Source organism: Trachurus trachurus (genome assembly GCF_905171665.1).
Source record: "Trachurus trachurus genome assembly, chromosome: 9".
Classification (NCBI taxonomy): domain Eukaryota; kingdom Metazoa; phylum Chordata; class Actinopteri; order Carangiformes; family Carangidae; genus Trachurus; species Trachurus trachurus.
This window is the reverse complement of record NC_139895.1, coordinates 6,929,287-6,943,920: the sequence shown is the minus strand read 5'-3', so window position 1 is coordinate 6,943,920 and position 14,634 is coordinate 6,929,287. Positions and strand designations below refer to the sequence as shown.

Sequence of the window (14,634 nt, the reverse complement as noted above, 5' to 3'; positions counted from 1 at the left end):
ATCTGTGTCTGCACACTGATGTTAACATCTCCAGTATCTTCTCTCCTGTCTGATGTTCTCTCTCTGCTGCTGCACAGAACAGATTCCCAAACAACTGGACTCCATCAGAGACGTCAAACTCTTCAGAGAAACTGGAGGAGAAGAAAAACATTGAATGAAGACGTCAGTATCAGAAACAGAGACACACAACACTGACATACAGGGAGTGGAGCTGCTAAAAGTCACTAAACAGCTGCTACTGAGCAAAAGACAGCAGGATTGTTCAAATATGGAAAGAATCTAAATCACCATCATTTTGGTTCAGATTGAAATCATGATTATGTATGGAGCGTGGCGGTGGGAGGTCTATTTTTCTTTGTTGTGCCAACAACCTGCAACAGGTCTGAGGAGTTAACCAACCAGCTCACCAGCCAACAATGACTCGTTACATTTTCTTTGGTGAATGAAGTGACAAATGTTGATAGAAGGATGATTGTTCATTTGTAGAAGGATGTTGCTGTTATTGTTGCTGTGAAGGATATGCAACTGTTGTTTTAAGTATATGAGCTGAGGGTTTTTTTTCTTTTTCTAATTGTCCATTCATTCAGGTTGGGTGGTGGGAAAAACACTTAAAGGGATAGTAGCATTTTTTTTTAAGTGGGGTTGTATGATCTACAAATAGCCCCTAAGTACTTTAATTGCAGTAGCAGACTCTCTACACTCCTCCCGTTAGCAACGCCAGCCCATAGCCCTGCCCAGAGATTTACAAAATACATTGTTGTGAATGGACCCAAAGAAATGGCCTATTTTCGTGGCCTAAAAGAGGTTTTACCTGAAAAAAAATACACAGTTCCATTGTTCACTATAATACAATTTTTTCCAGCCCCTCAAAGTGCAGGAAAAACACAGTTTTTATTTGGACCTAACCAACTGCTGATCAGCAGGCGCTAACCCTGGGCCGGAGGGATACGTGAGTTGGTTGGAGGAGTGTAGAGAGTCTGCTACTGCAATTAAAGTACTTAGGGGCTATTTGTAGATCATACAACCCCACTTTAAAAAAATGCTACTATCCCTTTAAGCCTCTACACCTCAGTCTTATAATGTTGAGGTAAATCCTGTAAATGTTTTTCTCCTCACGTTCCCATTCTAAAGAACTTGTTCTACCTTTTTGTCGACAAAACAGTGCTGCTCTCCCTCTGCCATTTTCACTCATGCTGATTTTTAAAAACCGCCGGTCACCACACACGAGTTCACAGTCTTGACTGAGTGAATGTGGTGCAGGCAACCACTAACAACCACTTTTACTGACCAACTTTACTACATGTTGAAGGAACCAGGAATGTCAGACAACAGTGGTGGATCCTCCAATCACTGATCAATCAATTAGCTCCAAAGTCTGAAATACTGGACCTCCATTTACAACATCCATCATTCTGTTCAACTCTTTACAGATCAATAAAGTTGTAGTGAAGCATCATCAGGATTCACACTGGTTTACTGTCACTTCATCATAATGATTCATTTTCATCTGTTCCTGTTTAAACATCCTGTGTGAACAACAAACATGGAGCTTGGTGAAGTGGAGTCCAACCAGTGCACTTTGTGTAATTTAAATGAAGAATAATGCATACGGTACATTGAAAAATTATTCACAAGTCAGAAACTAAAAACACTCATAATCCATGATGTCACGATGTCATGGAAGCTGTAGGACCCACAGGTGCATTTAATGTAAAAAGTGAACATGCACGTTTTAGCCAGACTTTTCATCTTGCACATGTTTCTGCTTTCACATGCAAATGACTTGTTGCATTCATAAACATGTTCAGCATCAATTCTAGTCAGCTACAACGTTATTACGCTTTGATAACGCTCTGTTTTCACCTGCCATCATTATCTGATGCTGTGTCTGAACAAGGTAAGGCAGCTGCGTAGGAGTTGATCCGTCACATACGCCGCCTCGGAGGGAGAGAAATTCTCCAGCAGGCAGGTAGCCTTCTACGTATTCCCTGCATGTTCCACACCACAACACGTAGCTGCCTGCTGACAAACCTGTCAGCTAATTTGCAGCACGATCGGCCGATGGCGATTAAATTAAAAATGCCAAAAAAACGCCAGACTGATCAATCAGCCGGCGTTTAATGTGGACTGGTCAGTTCAACACTTCACCTTCAAACTAACAGTGAGCTGGTGTAGATGAAGAACACAGCTCCACTAATGGAAACTCAAGTCATGTTTAGTACAGTACATTTACCTGAGCTGTGAGATATAAGGCAGACACTGCAGAAAACTCCTCACTTCACTCTCTTCACCTGACCAGCCTGTCAGCCACACTGGTTTCTTCTCTGGTTGGAGTTTCAGCACTTCCAGGAGGATGGAGGTCTTTCTCTCTGAGAGGTTTATGATCCAGACTGGAGGAGCTAACTGGAGAACTGAGTGTAATGCTGGAAGGACTCTCAGACCTGTTTTAGTCTCATGGTCCTTCACATGGGAGAAAACATCCAGTAGGAAATCACTCTGATATTTTATATCATCATCATCCATGTCTCTGTCCCTCAGAGGGAATGATCTGTATCTGCACACTGATGTTAACGTCTCCAGTATCTTCTCTCCTGTCTGATGTTCTCTCTCTGCTGCTGCACAGAACAGATTCCCAAACAACTGGACTCCATCAGAGACGTCAAACTCTTCAGAGAAACTGGAGGAGAAGAAAAACATTGAATGAAGACGTCAGTATCATGAACAGAGACACACAACACTGACATACAGGGTGTGGAGCTGCTAAAAGTCACTAAACAGCTGCTAATGAGCAAAAGACAGCAGGATTGTTCAACTGTGGAAAAAATCATAATCACCATCATTTTGGTTCAGGTTGAAATCATGATTATGTATGGAGCGTGGTGGTGGGAGGGCTATTTTTCTTTGTTGTGCCAACAACCTGCAACAGGTCTGAGGAGTTAACCAACCAGCCAACAATGACTCATTACATTTTCTTTGGTGAATGAAGTGACAAATGTTGATAGAAGGATGATTGTTCATTTGTAGAAGGATGTTGCTGTTGTTGTTGTTGTGCAGGATATGCAACTGTTGTTTTAAGTATATGAGCTGAGGGTTTTTTTTCTTTTTCTAATTGTCCATTCATTCATGTGGGGCGGTGGGAAAAACACTTGTGCAGTGCACCTCAGTTTTATAATGTTGAGGTAAATCCTGTATATGTTTTTCTCCTCACGTTCCCATTCTAAAGAACTTGTTCTACCTTTCTTGTCAACAAAACAGCACTGCTCTCCCTCCACCATTTTCACTCGCGCTGATTTTTAAAAACCGCCTGTCACCAAACACGAGTTCACAGTCTTGACTGAGTGAATGTGGGGCAGGCAACCACTTTAACTGACCAACTTCACTACATGTTGAAGGAACCAGGAGTGTCAGACAACAGTGGTGGATCCTCCAATCACTGATCAATCAATTAGCTCCCAAGCCTGAAATACTGGTGTGGGAGCGAGCATGTATGTGGAGGTGTGTGTCTGTGTGGGGGTGTGTCTGCGTGGAGGTGTGTCTGCGTGCATCACTGGGGAGCCGGAGTAGCGGTAATTAATGTCACCTGCACCTGCGTGTGGTTAGTGTGTGCTTGCGGAGAGGGGGTGAGTAGGGTGGCGTCATTTTCTGTTGACCGCAATTCAAAGTCCAGTTTACATCTGAACATCACGAAGTAAGTCAACATCTCCTGTATGTGTGTATGTGCGCGAATAAAGCAACATCAAGCAGCTATGGAGTGATGCATTTCTTTGGATGCGTGTCGGACAGATCCCCCTGTCTCAGCCTCTCAGTGGCCAAACAATACAGTGGATGGCCGCTGCCATATTGTCAACAGAAAACCTGACCACGGAGTCCCGGTACAAACTTTACGCTTTGTTTTGATTCGTGGACGCAAACAATGGATCACTCAACCGCTACGGATACGGACTCAGCATGAAGGCTGATGAATGGACAGATCGCAGCACTAGCGACCGGTATGTGTAACGCTGTTCGTTCATACTGTGAGTTTTTTTTTTTTTTTGCTTCGACACAGTTTTGAATACGGTTACCGCCGGGTATTGTTGATGCAGTGCTTGCAGATAGTGGCATTTGTTGCCGTTGTTCAAGTTGGACTTGACGTTTGGAAATGAGTGGATCGCTTGTATTGTGATGCAAATTGACGAAGTCGAATGTGCGGATGATTGACATTGACGTGGATTGTGGCAAATGCTCTTTGAAGTTGCATTGTGTGCGCATCGCTGGTTATCAATATGAGCGGATCAAAGGCTGGAGATGAAGTTGAAACTGAAATCGTCAGAAGGACAGTCTCACTCACGGAAAAAGGACTGGCATGTAAAGTTGAGATGCTTCAGAAAAATCGCCAATCAAGAGTGAATAAAATAAAAGGTGTCATTCTTGCTATGAAAGACCTAATGAAAAATGATGATAATGTTACACAGGTGCAAGCTCAGTTGGACATTTTGATGCAATTGGTGGAGGATGCAATTACCCTGCATGGGTCACTGATGTTTTTAATATCCGAAGAGGAGCAACAGAAACAAAATGTATGGTTCACAAGCATCAATAACTACAATCAAGGGTTTATTGAGGACGTAAAGACATGGCTCTCTGAAAATGACAGGCTGGTGTCAATAAACAAACACTTCAAGCACCATGAGGAGGAACAGCCTAACAACACAGATGAACCACATCTCACTCACATTTTCTCCAAACAGGAGCAGAATGTTTTACCTGGAACAGCAAATGATGATGAAATTAAGCCTGAGGATAGCATCTCAAATATTAGCAGCAGAAGGCTCAGTTCAAAATCTAGGATTTCAAGCACCTCTACCACTTCTGCTCGTGTTAAAGCAGAAGCTGATATGGCTGCTCTTCTTGCGCGACAAAGATTACTCAAAGGCAAACATGATCTGGAGCAACAGGAAGAGGAAATAAGAAAAAGGAAAGAACAATTCGAGCTTGAAGTGGAGATAGCAGCATCAATGGCTAAGGTGAATGTCCTGAGAGCCTCAAGAAGTGACGTGCGAAGTAGCCAATCCAATAAATCCAATGGTATGGAATCTTATTTTATTGCAAAGGAGAGACTGACCCACGCCGCTCTGAATGTTGATGCTGATTCATTTGTGCCTCGCGCCCAAGGACGACTGGAGAATCATATTCCAGCAATAGGTGTTCCTGAGTCCCACTTGGCAGGTGCTAGGCCAAAGGAAGGAAAAAATGTTACCCAAGCACATCAAAGACCAATAAAGCTGGATATGGCTCAACATACACAACCTGTTGCTATAACATCTCAGTTTGGAGGTACACGTGTTCCCACATCTGTCACTGGAGACAACAACAATATTGTATCTATAATGGCAAAGCAAAATGAAATAACTGCCATGCTGGTACATCAACAGAACCTCTCATCCTTGCCCAATAGAGAGATGCAAGTATTTGATGGAGACCCTCTGTTATATCATGCTTTTATGAGAGCTTTTGAGCGCAATATTGAGGACAAGACTGGTGACGAGATAGATCGCCTGCATTTCTTGGAACAGTACACCAGGGGTCAACCAAGAGAGCTGGTAAGAAGCTGTCAACAAATGGCTGCAAACAGAGGCTATGATAAGGCAAAAGCTTTGTTGGAAGAGCATTTTGGAGACGAGCAAAGGATTGCTTCAGCTTATTTGGACAAAGCCCTCTTTTGGCCAGTTATTAAATCAGAGGACGTCAAGGCGCTTCATGCATATGCTCTCTTTTTAAGAGGATGCTGCAATGCCATGGACAAAATTCAATGCTTGTCTGAGTTTAATATGGCCGCTAACATGAAAACAATATTAAAAAAGTTGCCATACAAGCTGAGGGACGGATGGAGGACAGTCGCTTGTGATATTAAGGAAAGATTTCATCGTCGAGCTACCTTCTCAGACATTGTGTACTTCATTGAACGTCAGGTAAAAATTGCAGCTGATCCCATATTTGGTAATATACAAGATGCCCCTAATACAGCTCAAAACAGAGCTGAAGGTAAGGAGAGCTATGGTGTGCGAAATAGAGGAAGCAGTTTTGCAACTAGTGCTGCTCCTCTGGATGAGAAGGCCCACGGAGGAAAGGAAGATTCAAAGGACAAGAGGATGTGTCTGTATTGTAAAGGTGGACATATACTGGAATTGTGCCCTCTATTGGAAAAGAGAGCACATGACGATAAGATTGCTTTCCTCAAAGAACATGGAGCTTGTTTCAGTTGTTTGTGCATAGGGCACATGAGTAAAGACTGCAGGAGGAGACTGTCATGTAGGGTATGTGGATCCAGGCATCCAAGCATGCTTCATATCTACTCAAAAGACAAAGCCACAGAGAAGAGTCATACAGCTACTGACACAGTCGTGAGTAGCGCTGCAGTGACGGCTCAAAGCAGTGGTCTAACTGGGGCCGGTGAGCAGGATTGCAAGCTATCCATCGTTCCAGTCAAGGTCAAGTCTAAAAAGGGGCAGAAAATTGTGGAGACTTATGCCTTTTTAGACCAAGGGAGTTCAGCGTCATTCTGTACAACAAGTCTGATGAAAAAGCTGGACATTTTTGGAAGAGGAACTAGGATTTTGCTGCGTACTATGAGCCAAGAAAAGGTCGTGAGCAGTAGCATTGTATCAGATTTGCAAATAGCCGGCCTGGATGGTGACCTCTACTGTGAGCTGCCAGATGTTTTTGTCCAAAAGAAAATGCCTGTGAGCAGAAGTAACATCCCACAGCAGCAAGATTTATACAGATGGTCATACTTGGAAGAGGTGCGCTTACCTGAGATTGACGCTGATGTGGATCTTCTGATTGGCTTGAATGTGCCTAAGGCCCTGGAACCAATGAAACTAATTCCAAGTCAAGACGGAGGACCATATGCTATTCAAACAATGCTGGGATGGACCGTGAACGGACCACTTTGTGATGGCGGACTTGACTGTGAACAACCACAAGTCACCGTAAACCGTGTTTCAGTTGTGAGATTGGATCAGTTGTGGAAACAGCAATTTCAAATGGATTTTCCAGAGTGCAGTCAAGAGGAACAGCTGGGTTCGTCAAAGGAAGATCATCAGTTCATGGAAATGGTCGGGAACAGCATCAAGCTAGTGGGTGGTCATTATAGCATTTCCTTACCTCTAAAGAGAAGGGAGGTCAGCATGCCTGATAACCGCAAGCTTGTAGAACAACGTGCCCTCAGTCTGAAAAGGAGGTTCCAGAGAAACAACTTGTTTCATGCAGATTATACAGCCTTCATGCATGATATCATTTCCTCCGGTTATGCTGAGAAGGTGCCCACAAAGGATCTGACGTGTAACTCTGGCAACGTGTGGTATATTCCACACCACAGTGTTTATCATCCAAAGAAGAAGAAGATTAGGATTGTGTTTGACTGTGCTGCGTCATTTCAAGGTACATCACTGAATTCTCAACTGCTGCAAGGACCTGACTTCACCAGCTCTCTTGTTGGAGTCATAGCCAGGTTCAGGAAAGAGCCTGTTGTTTTGATGGCGGACATCGAAGCCATGTTTCATCAGGTGCGTGTGCCAGCTGAGGATGCTAACCTGCTAAGGTTTCTCTGGTGGCCCGATGGGGACTTCGCTCAAAACATTGAGGAGTATAGGATGCTTGTACATCTTTTTGGAGCAACTTCATCTCCGAGCTGCGCAAACTTTGCTCTAAGAAGGTGTGCGGAGGACAACAGAGACTCATTCAGTCAGCAAGCAGTGAACATCATTATGAACAGCTTTTATGTGGATGTAGGCCTGGGACGATAATCAATAAATCAATTAATCGCACGATAAATGAAAATGAACTCGGTCATTTTTCCGGCCTCGATAAATCGCCATGTGCATGCGCACGTATGTTTCCTGGTCTCTGGCCTCCAACCAGGCTGGATGACAAGAGGCTTCACTCTGTGCATCGGTCTCAGCACCTGGGCCGTTTGTCTCATAGAAGAATGAAAGGAGTGAACCCTCTTTTCAGTCATCCAGGATCTTTGTTTCCCAGAATGCATTTGGCAGCAACCGGCAGCGCTAGCTGTAAAGCTAAGCAGCTAAAAAGCTATTTTACCGTAATTCTTGCTGCCGCGCTGTTAACACGTCACTTTTTAAAGTTTTAATATTTTTTCATGCAAGAAAGTCACAGTTTAGATCCCAGTCTGTGGTCAGTTTATCCACATCGCCTGTTGGGAGATTTTCTCCGACGTTTTTGGAGCTAATGTGGTAGCAGCGAGCAGGAGGAGCGGGGCTTCCCACAGTCTGCAGCCGCCTGCAGCAGCTCACGGGCCGGTCAACCTCTGTCATTGGGGGAGAAAACGACTAAGAAAACTTATCAGCAGGTTTTTAGAGGTTTACCGCCGGCTGGTTTAATACTTTATAGGAGATAAATGCTAGTCTCATTGATGAAATCTTACATCTGTGGAAGTCATATTAGTTTGTTTGAATGAAAAGTGGAGCTTCAGTAACGTTATTGGACAGAAGAGCTGCACTGCACTGTTTATTATGTTTTGTTTATTTTATTTATTTAGGATAGTAGCTATATAAGTTCTTGTCATTCCAATTACAATGGTTAAAAAGAAATACTCAAGAGAAATAAAAGTTTATCGCATTTAAAAGGGTCTACTTGCATTATTATGAAATACTATTATTAGCTATATTAGTGGTTAATTTGTTCTCAAAAAAATGTGTCAATAATATCGTTTATCGTCAATAATTTATGGGACAATATATCGTCCAGCAAAATTTATTATCGTCCCAGGCCTATGTGGATGACTGTCTTGCTTCAGTGGCATCAGAGTCTAAGGCCATCACTCTCTATCATGATCTCCGAGCCATTTGTGCCAGAGGGGGTTTTCAGCTAAAGAAATGGGTAAGCAACAGTCGAAATGTGCTGGCTGCAATACCTGAAGAGGAGAGAGCCAAGGAAGTGAAAGAGTTGGATCTTGACTATGACACACTCCCTGTTGAGAGAGCATTGGGCGTGCAATGGTGTGTTCAATCTGATGTATTCAGGTTCAGAATAACACTTCAAGATCAACCTTTGACACGCAGAGGAATCCTGTCCATGGTCAGTTCAATCTATGACCCGCTTGGAGTGCTGGTACCGGTGGTGTTGAAGGCCAAGCTAGTTTTGCAGGAGTTGTGCAGAACAGGTCTTGGGTGGGACGACAGGATACCTGAACCTGTGGCTATGGAGTGGAAAAAATGGATGGAAGAGCTCCACCTACTGGAGGATTTTGAAGTCAAAAGATGTTTCAAGCCGGCGGATTTTGGTACTGTGACCTCTGCTCAGTTGCACCATTTTTCTGATGCAAGCGAGGTCGGGTACGGGACAGTCACCTATTTGCTGTTGCGAAACGCCAAGGCAGACCTGTGCAGCGCTTTTGTGATGGGAAAGGCCAGGGTGGCTCCTTTAAAGCTGGTTACCATCCCTAGACTGGAGCTAACAGCAGCAGTGGTGGCAGCACGCATGGACAGATTGTTGAGGAAAGAATTGCAGATGCCACTTCTCAACTCTGTTTTTTGGACTGATAGCACCTCTGTGCTGAAGTATATTAGGAATGAAACCTCCAGATTTCGAACATTCGTGGCTAATAGGGTCACAGAAATCCTCAAAACATCTGATGCCACACAGTGGAGATATGTGAACACTTTGAGCAACCCAGCAGATCTTGCTTCCAGGGGACTTGGAGTAGAATCATTCCTTAAGGATGTAAAATGGATATCTGGTCCACAGTTTCTGGTGCTGTCAGAGGATCAATGGCCTGTAAATCCAGATGTCGGGAGAGAGTTCCCAGAACAAGATGATCCTGAGGTCAAAACAAGCATCTTGGTTCACACCATTTGTGCCAAGGAGGAAAATGACTCAGTGATTCAGGTGATCAATAATACTTCATCGTGGAGTCGTCTGAAAAGAGTGATGGGCTGGATTTTTAGGTTTAAGAACCTACTCTTAAATCTTTGTAAGAGAAAAAAGGAGGTCAAGGCATCATTGGTTCACTCAAGTGCAGATGAGAAAAAAGGGAAGAGCGTTCTGAGAAAAGAGCGGCAAATTGTTAAGAGTTCATTCCAAGTTTCTCTCTCTGTGGAGGAGTTAAGGCAAGCTGAGCTGGAGATAATCAGATGTTGTCAAAGGAGGAGATTCCCAGAGGAGTTTTCGAGCCTGCAAAGGGGACAGGGTGTGAAAAGGACAAGCCAAATATTCAAACTCAATCCTGTGTTGGACGACGGTGTCTTAAGAGTTGGGGGACGCCTTAGTAGGGCGGCGATGCCGGAGGAGTCGAAACATCCGGTCATTCTGGCTAAGGACCTACATATATCCGACATTATTCTAAGACATGTGCATATGGAAGTCGGCCACAGTGGTAGAGCACACATGATGTCAAATCTACGTCAGAAGTACTGGATTACAGGCGCTAGTGTGGCTATAAGGAAGATCTTGGCAAAATGTGTTGTGTGTCGACGGGTACAAGGAGCTGCAGGCAGCCAGCAGATGGCAGATTTGCCACGCAACAGAGTTTCTCCAGATGATCCACCATTTACTTCAGTGGGAGTAGATTGTTTTGGACCATTTGATGTAAGACGTGGGAGAAGTCAAGTGAAAAGGTACGGTGTCATATTCACATGTTTAGCCTTACGAGCTGTGCATATTGAAGTGGCAGCGACATTGGATACTGACTCCTTCATCAATGCCTTGCGTCGATTCATATCGAGACGAGGACAAGTCAAAGAACTTTGCTCAGACAATGGTACCAACTTTGTCGGCGGTGATCAAGAACTGAGAAGGTCTATGGAAAAATGGAATCATTCTCAGATCCATGAGGAACTCCTGCAAAGAGGCATCAAGTGGACCTTTAATCCTCCAACTGGTTCTCACCATGGAGGTGTTTGGGAGAGATTAATTCGCTCTATAAGGAAGGTTCTCAACTCCACTTTAAGAGTGCAAAATCTCGATGAGGAAGGTCTTCAGACAGTACTCTGTGAAGTGGAAGCTATTCTTAATAGCAGACCAATAACAAAGTCTTCCACAGATCCGGAGGACTTAGAAGCTCTAACTCCTAACCATCTTTTGCTCCTCAAAACTCAGCCATCATTGCCGCCTGGTCTTTTTCAGAAGGAGGATTTGTATGCTGTCCGCAGATGGAAACAGGTGCAATACATGTCGGACCTGTTCTGGAAAAGGTGGACGAAGGAGTACTTGCCACAGCTCCAGGAAAGGCAAAAGTGGATCAGAGTCCAGCGTAACTTCAAACCTGGGGACATCGTACTGATCGTGGATGACTCTGCACCTCGCAATTCGTGGATCATGGGGAGAGTTAAGCAGTTCCAGACAAGGCAAGGCAAGGCAATTTTATTTGTATAGCCCGTTTTTACAAACAGTTTGTCTCAAAGGGCTTTACATGGCATCGTAACAACATCCTCTGTCCTTAGACCAGAAAGGACTCGTACGACAAGTGAGGATCAAGACCAAGACAAGCTGCTTGGACAGGCCTGTCACGAAGATCTGTCTTCTACAAGAGGCCGTGGAATCCTGATGGATATTATCGTTGTGGACTTTTGACATGACTGACGTTGGGTGTGACTTTTGAGAGGTGGTGACGAAATCGCTCTCAACTGACTATGCTCTGGTAATGTCTGGCCTGAGGGAGCTGACAGACCATGGAGCGAAGGGACATTGACAGTTGGACCTTTGTTTTTGATTATGTGTGTTATTTGTATGTTTGTTTTGCATTAATGATTATGTAATTATTATGTTCTAATAATTAGGGGCCGGAATGTGGGAGCGAGCATGTATGTGGAGGTGTGTGTCTGTGTGGGGGTGTGTCTGCGTGGAGGTGTGTCTGCGTGCATCACTGGGGAGCCGGAGTAGCGGTAATTAATGTCACCTGCACCTGCGTGTGGTTAGTGTGTGCTTGCGGAGAGGGGGTGAGTAGGGTGGCGTCATTTTCTGTTGACCGCAATTCAAAGTCCAGTTTACATCTGAACATCACGAAGTAAGTCAACATCTCCTGTATGTGTGTATGTGCGCGAATAAAGCAACATCAAGCAGCTATGGAGTGATGCATTTCTTTGGATGCGTGTCGGACAGATCCCCCTGTCTCAGCCTCTCAGCGGCCAAACAATACAGTGGATGGCCGCTGCCATAACTGGACCTCCATTTACAACATCCAATATTCTGTTCAACTCTTTACAGATCAATAATAAAGTTGTAGTGAAGCATCATCAGGATTCACACTGGTTTACTGTCACTTCATCATGATCTGTTGTTTAATTTGAATAAAGCAAATAAATAAAGTTCAATCTTCTAATAGATTAATTCTGTTACCTGAGCTGTGAGATATAAGGCAGCCACTGCAGAAAACTCCTCACTTCACTCTCTTCACCTGACCAGCATGTCAGCTCCACTGGTTTCTTCTCTGGTTGGAGTTTCAGCACTTCCAGGAGGATGGAGGTCTTTCTCTCTGAGAGGTTTATGGTCCAGACTGAAGGAGCTGACTGGAGAACTGACCGGAGAACTGACTGGAGAACTGAGTGTAATGCTGGAAGGACTCTCAGACCTGTTTTAGTCTCATGGTCCTTCACATGGGAGAAAAGATCCAGCAGCAAATAACACTGATATTCTGTATAATCATAATGCATGTATCTCTTATCCAGAAAGAATAAACTGTGTCTGCACACTGATGTTAACGTCTCCAGTATCTTCTCTCCTGTCTGATGTTCTCTCTCTGCTGCTGCACAGAACAGATTCACAAACAACTTGACTCCATCAGAGACGTCAAACTCTTTAGAGAAACTGAAAAAGAAGAAAACATTGAAGACGTCAGTATCAGAAACAGAGACACACAACACTGACATACAGGGAGTGGAGCTGCTAAAAGTCACTAAACAGCTGCTAATGAGCAAAACACAGTCACATCAATCAGCCTGAAACTCAACTAACAACCACTTTTACTGACCAACTTCACTACATGTTGAAGGAACCAGGGGGCTGTTGCACAAAACCAAGACAGCAGATTAAACTGGATTTTCCGGTTATTCTGGCTGAATTTAAGTGGGGCTCGGTTGTATGAAAGCGGAAGCTCATCTGTTACCATGGAGATTTATTCTGTGCAGCTAGCCTGCTCCTGACCAGGTTAACAGTCAGGTTTAACTTAACTCATCCTGGTGTTGTATAGGTTCAGTCAGCTGTGTTTTACAGATATTTCAGGGTCTAATTTTTATCAGCGCATTAAAACACCACAGATCTTCTGTCATTCAGAGAAGAAGCCTCTTTTATTAAGCTACTGGAATTGTTACATGTATTTCAAGACAGTTTTACCAACTGTTATATGAAGCTTGATGAATACTTTACACCTGGTTCAACAAACCTGTGATCAAATCATCCTGGATCAGCAAATGTGCAACGGACTGAGTCAGGATTCACTGAGGAGGCTTAGTCAAGTCTGACTTCATCAGTTATCCTTGATATCTTAATTCTACTTTTGTGCAACAGGCTCCAGGAATATCAGAGAAACAGACAGAGCAGTTAGATCTGTGGTCCTGAGGGAGAACTGATCTACTAATCATCAGCACACTGACGATGCTGCAGCTGGTTGGACACAGGACTGTAGCTGAGTCTCTGTTTACTTTGGACTCAGCTGATAGATGACTGATGAAAACAGGCTCAAAGTAACACAACTGTTCATGTGAACAACAAACATGGAGCTTGGTGAAGTGAACATGTATCAGCTCAGAGGAGAGGAGCTGTGGACTCTGGAGCTGTGTCTCCTTTCTGCCCTGAGGAACTCTGGGTAATGTAGTCATCACTACACTGTAGCAGCTGCAGTCACAATGTTCCCTCAGTAAAACTACACAGCATGATGTGATGTTCATGTGGACTGGTCAGTTCAACACTTCACCTTCAAACTAACAGTGAGCTGGTGTAGATGAAGAACACAGCTCCACTAATGGAAACTCAAGTCATGTTTAGTACAGTACATTTACCTGAGCTGTGAGATATAAGGCAGACACTGCAGAAAACTCCTCACTTCACTCTCTTCACCTGACCAGCCTGTCAGCTCCACTGGTTTCTTCTCTGGTTGGAGTTTCAGCACTTCCAGGAGGATGGAGGTCTTTCTCTCTGAGAGGTTTATGATCCAGACTGAAGGAACTGAGTGGAGAACTGACTGGAGAACTGAGTGTAATGCTGGAAGGACTCTCAGACCTGTTTTAGTCTCATGGTCCTTCACATGGGAGAAAAGATCCAGCAGGAAATCACTCTGATATTTCCTAATAAAATCATCCCTGTCTCTGTCACTCAGAGGGAATGATCTGTATCTGCACACTGATGTTAACGTCTCCAGTATCTTCTCTCCTGTCTGATGTTCTCTCTCTGCTGCTGCACAGAACAGATTCACAAACAACTGGACTCCATCAGAGGCTTTAAACCTGGAAGAGAAGAAAACATTGAATGAAGATGTCAGTATCAGAAACAGAGACACACAACACTGACATACAGGGAGTGGAGCTGCTAAAAGTCACTAAACAGCTGCTAATGATCAAAACACAGTCACATCAATCAGCCTGAAACTCAACTAACAACCACTTTTACTGACCAACTTCACTACATGTTGAAGGAACCAGG

The 14,634-nt window shown here is 44.0% G+C and overlaps 1 protein-coding gene and 1 long non-coding RNA gene across 4 annotated transcripts in view; both read right to left on the bottom strand.

The window, feature by feature from the left end:
• Positions 1–14,634, bottom strand: part of LOC310991971 (uncharacterized protein) — a 54,916-nt gene that overhangs the window by 34,811 nt on the left and 5,471 nt on the right. The gene's annotated exons all lie outside the window — the stretch shown is intronic.
• On the bottom strand, positions 10–14,435 carry LOC310991993. The gene is made up of 4 exons (XR_014595656.1): positions 13,995–14,435; positions 12,337–12,804; positions 2,234–2,677; positions 10–131 (listed from the first exon to the last, which is right to left on the bottom strand). It is a non-coding gene; the product is annotated as an uncharacterized lncRNA (long non-coding RNA).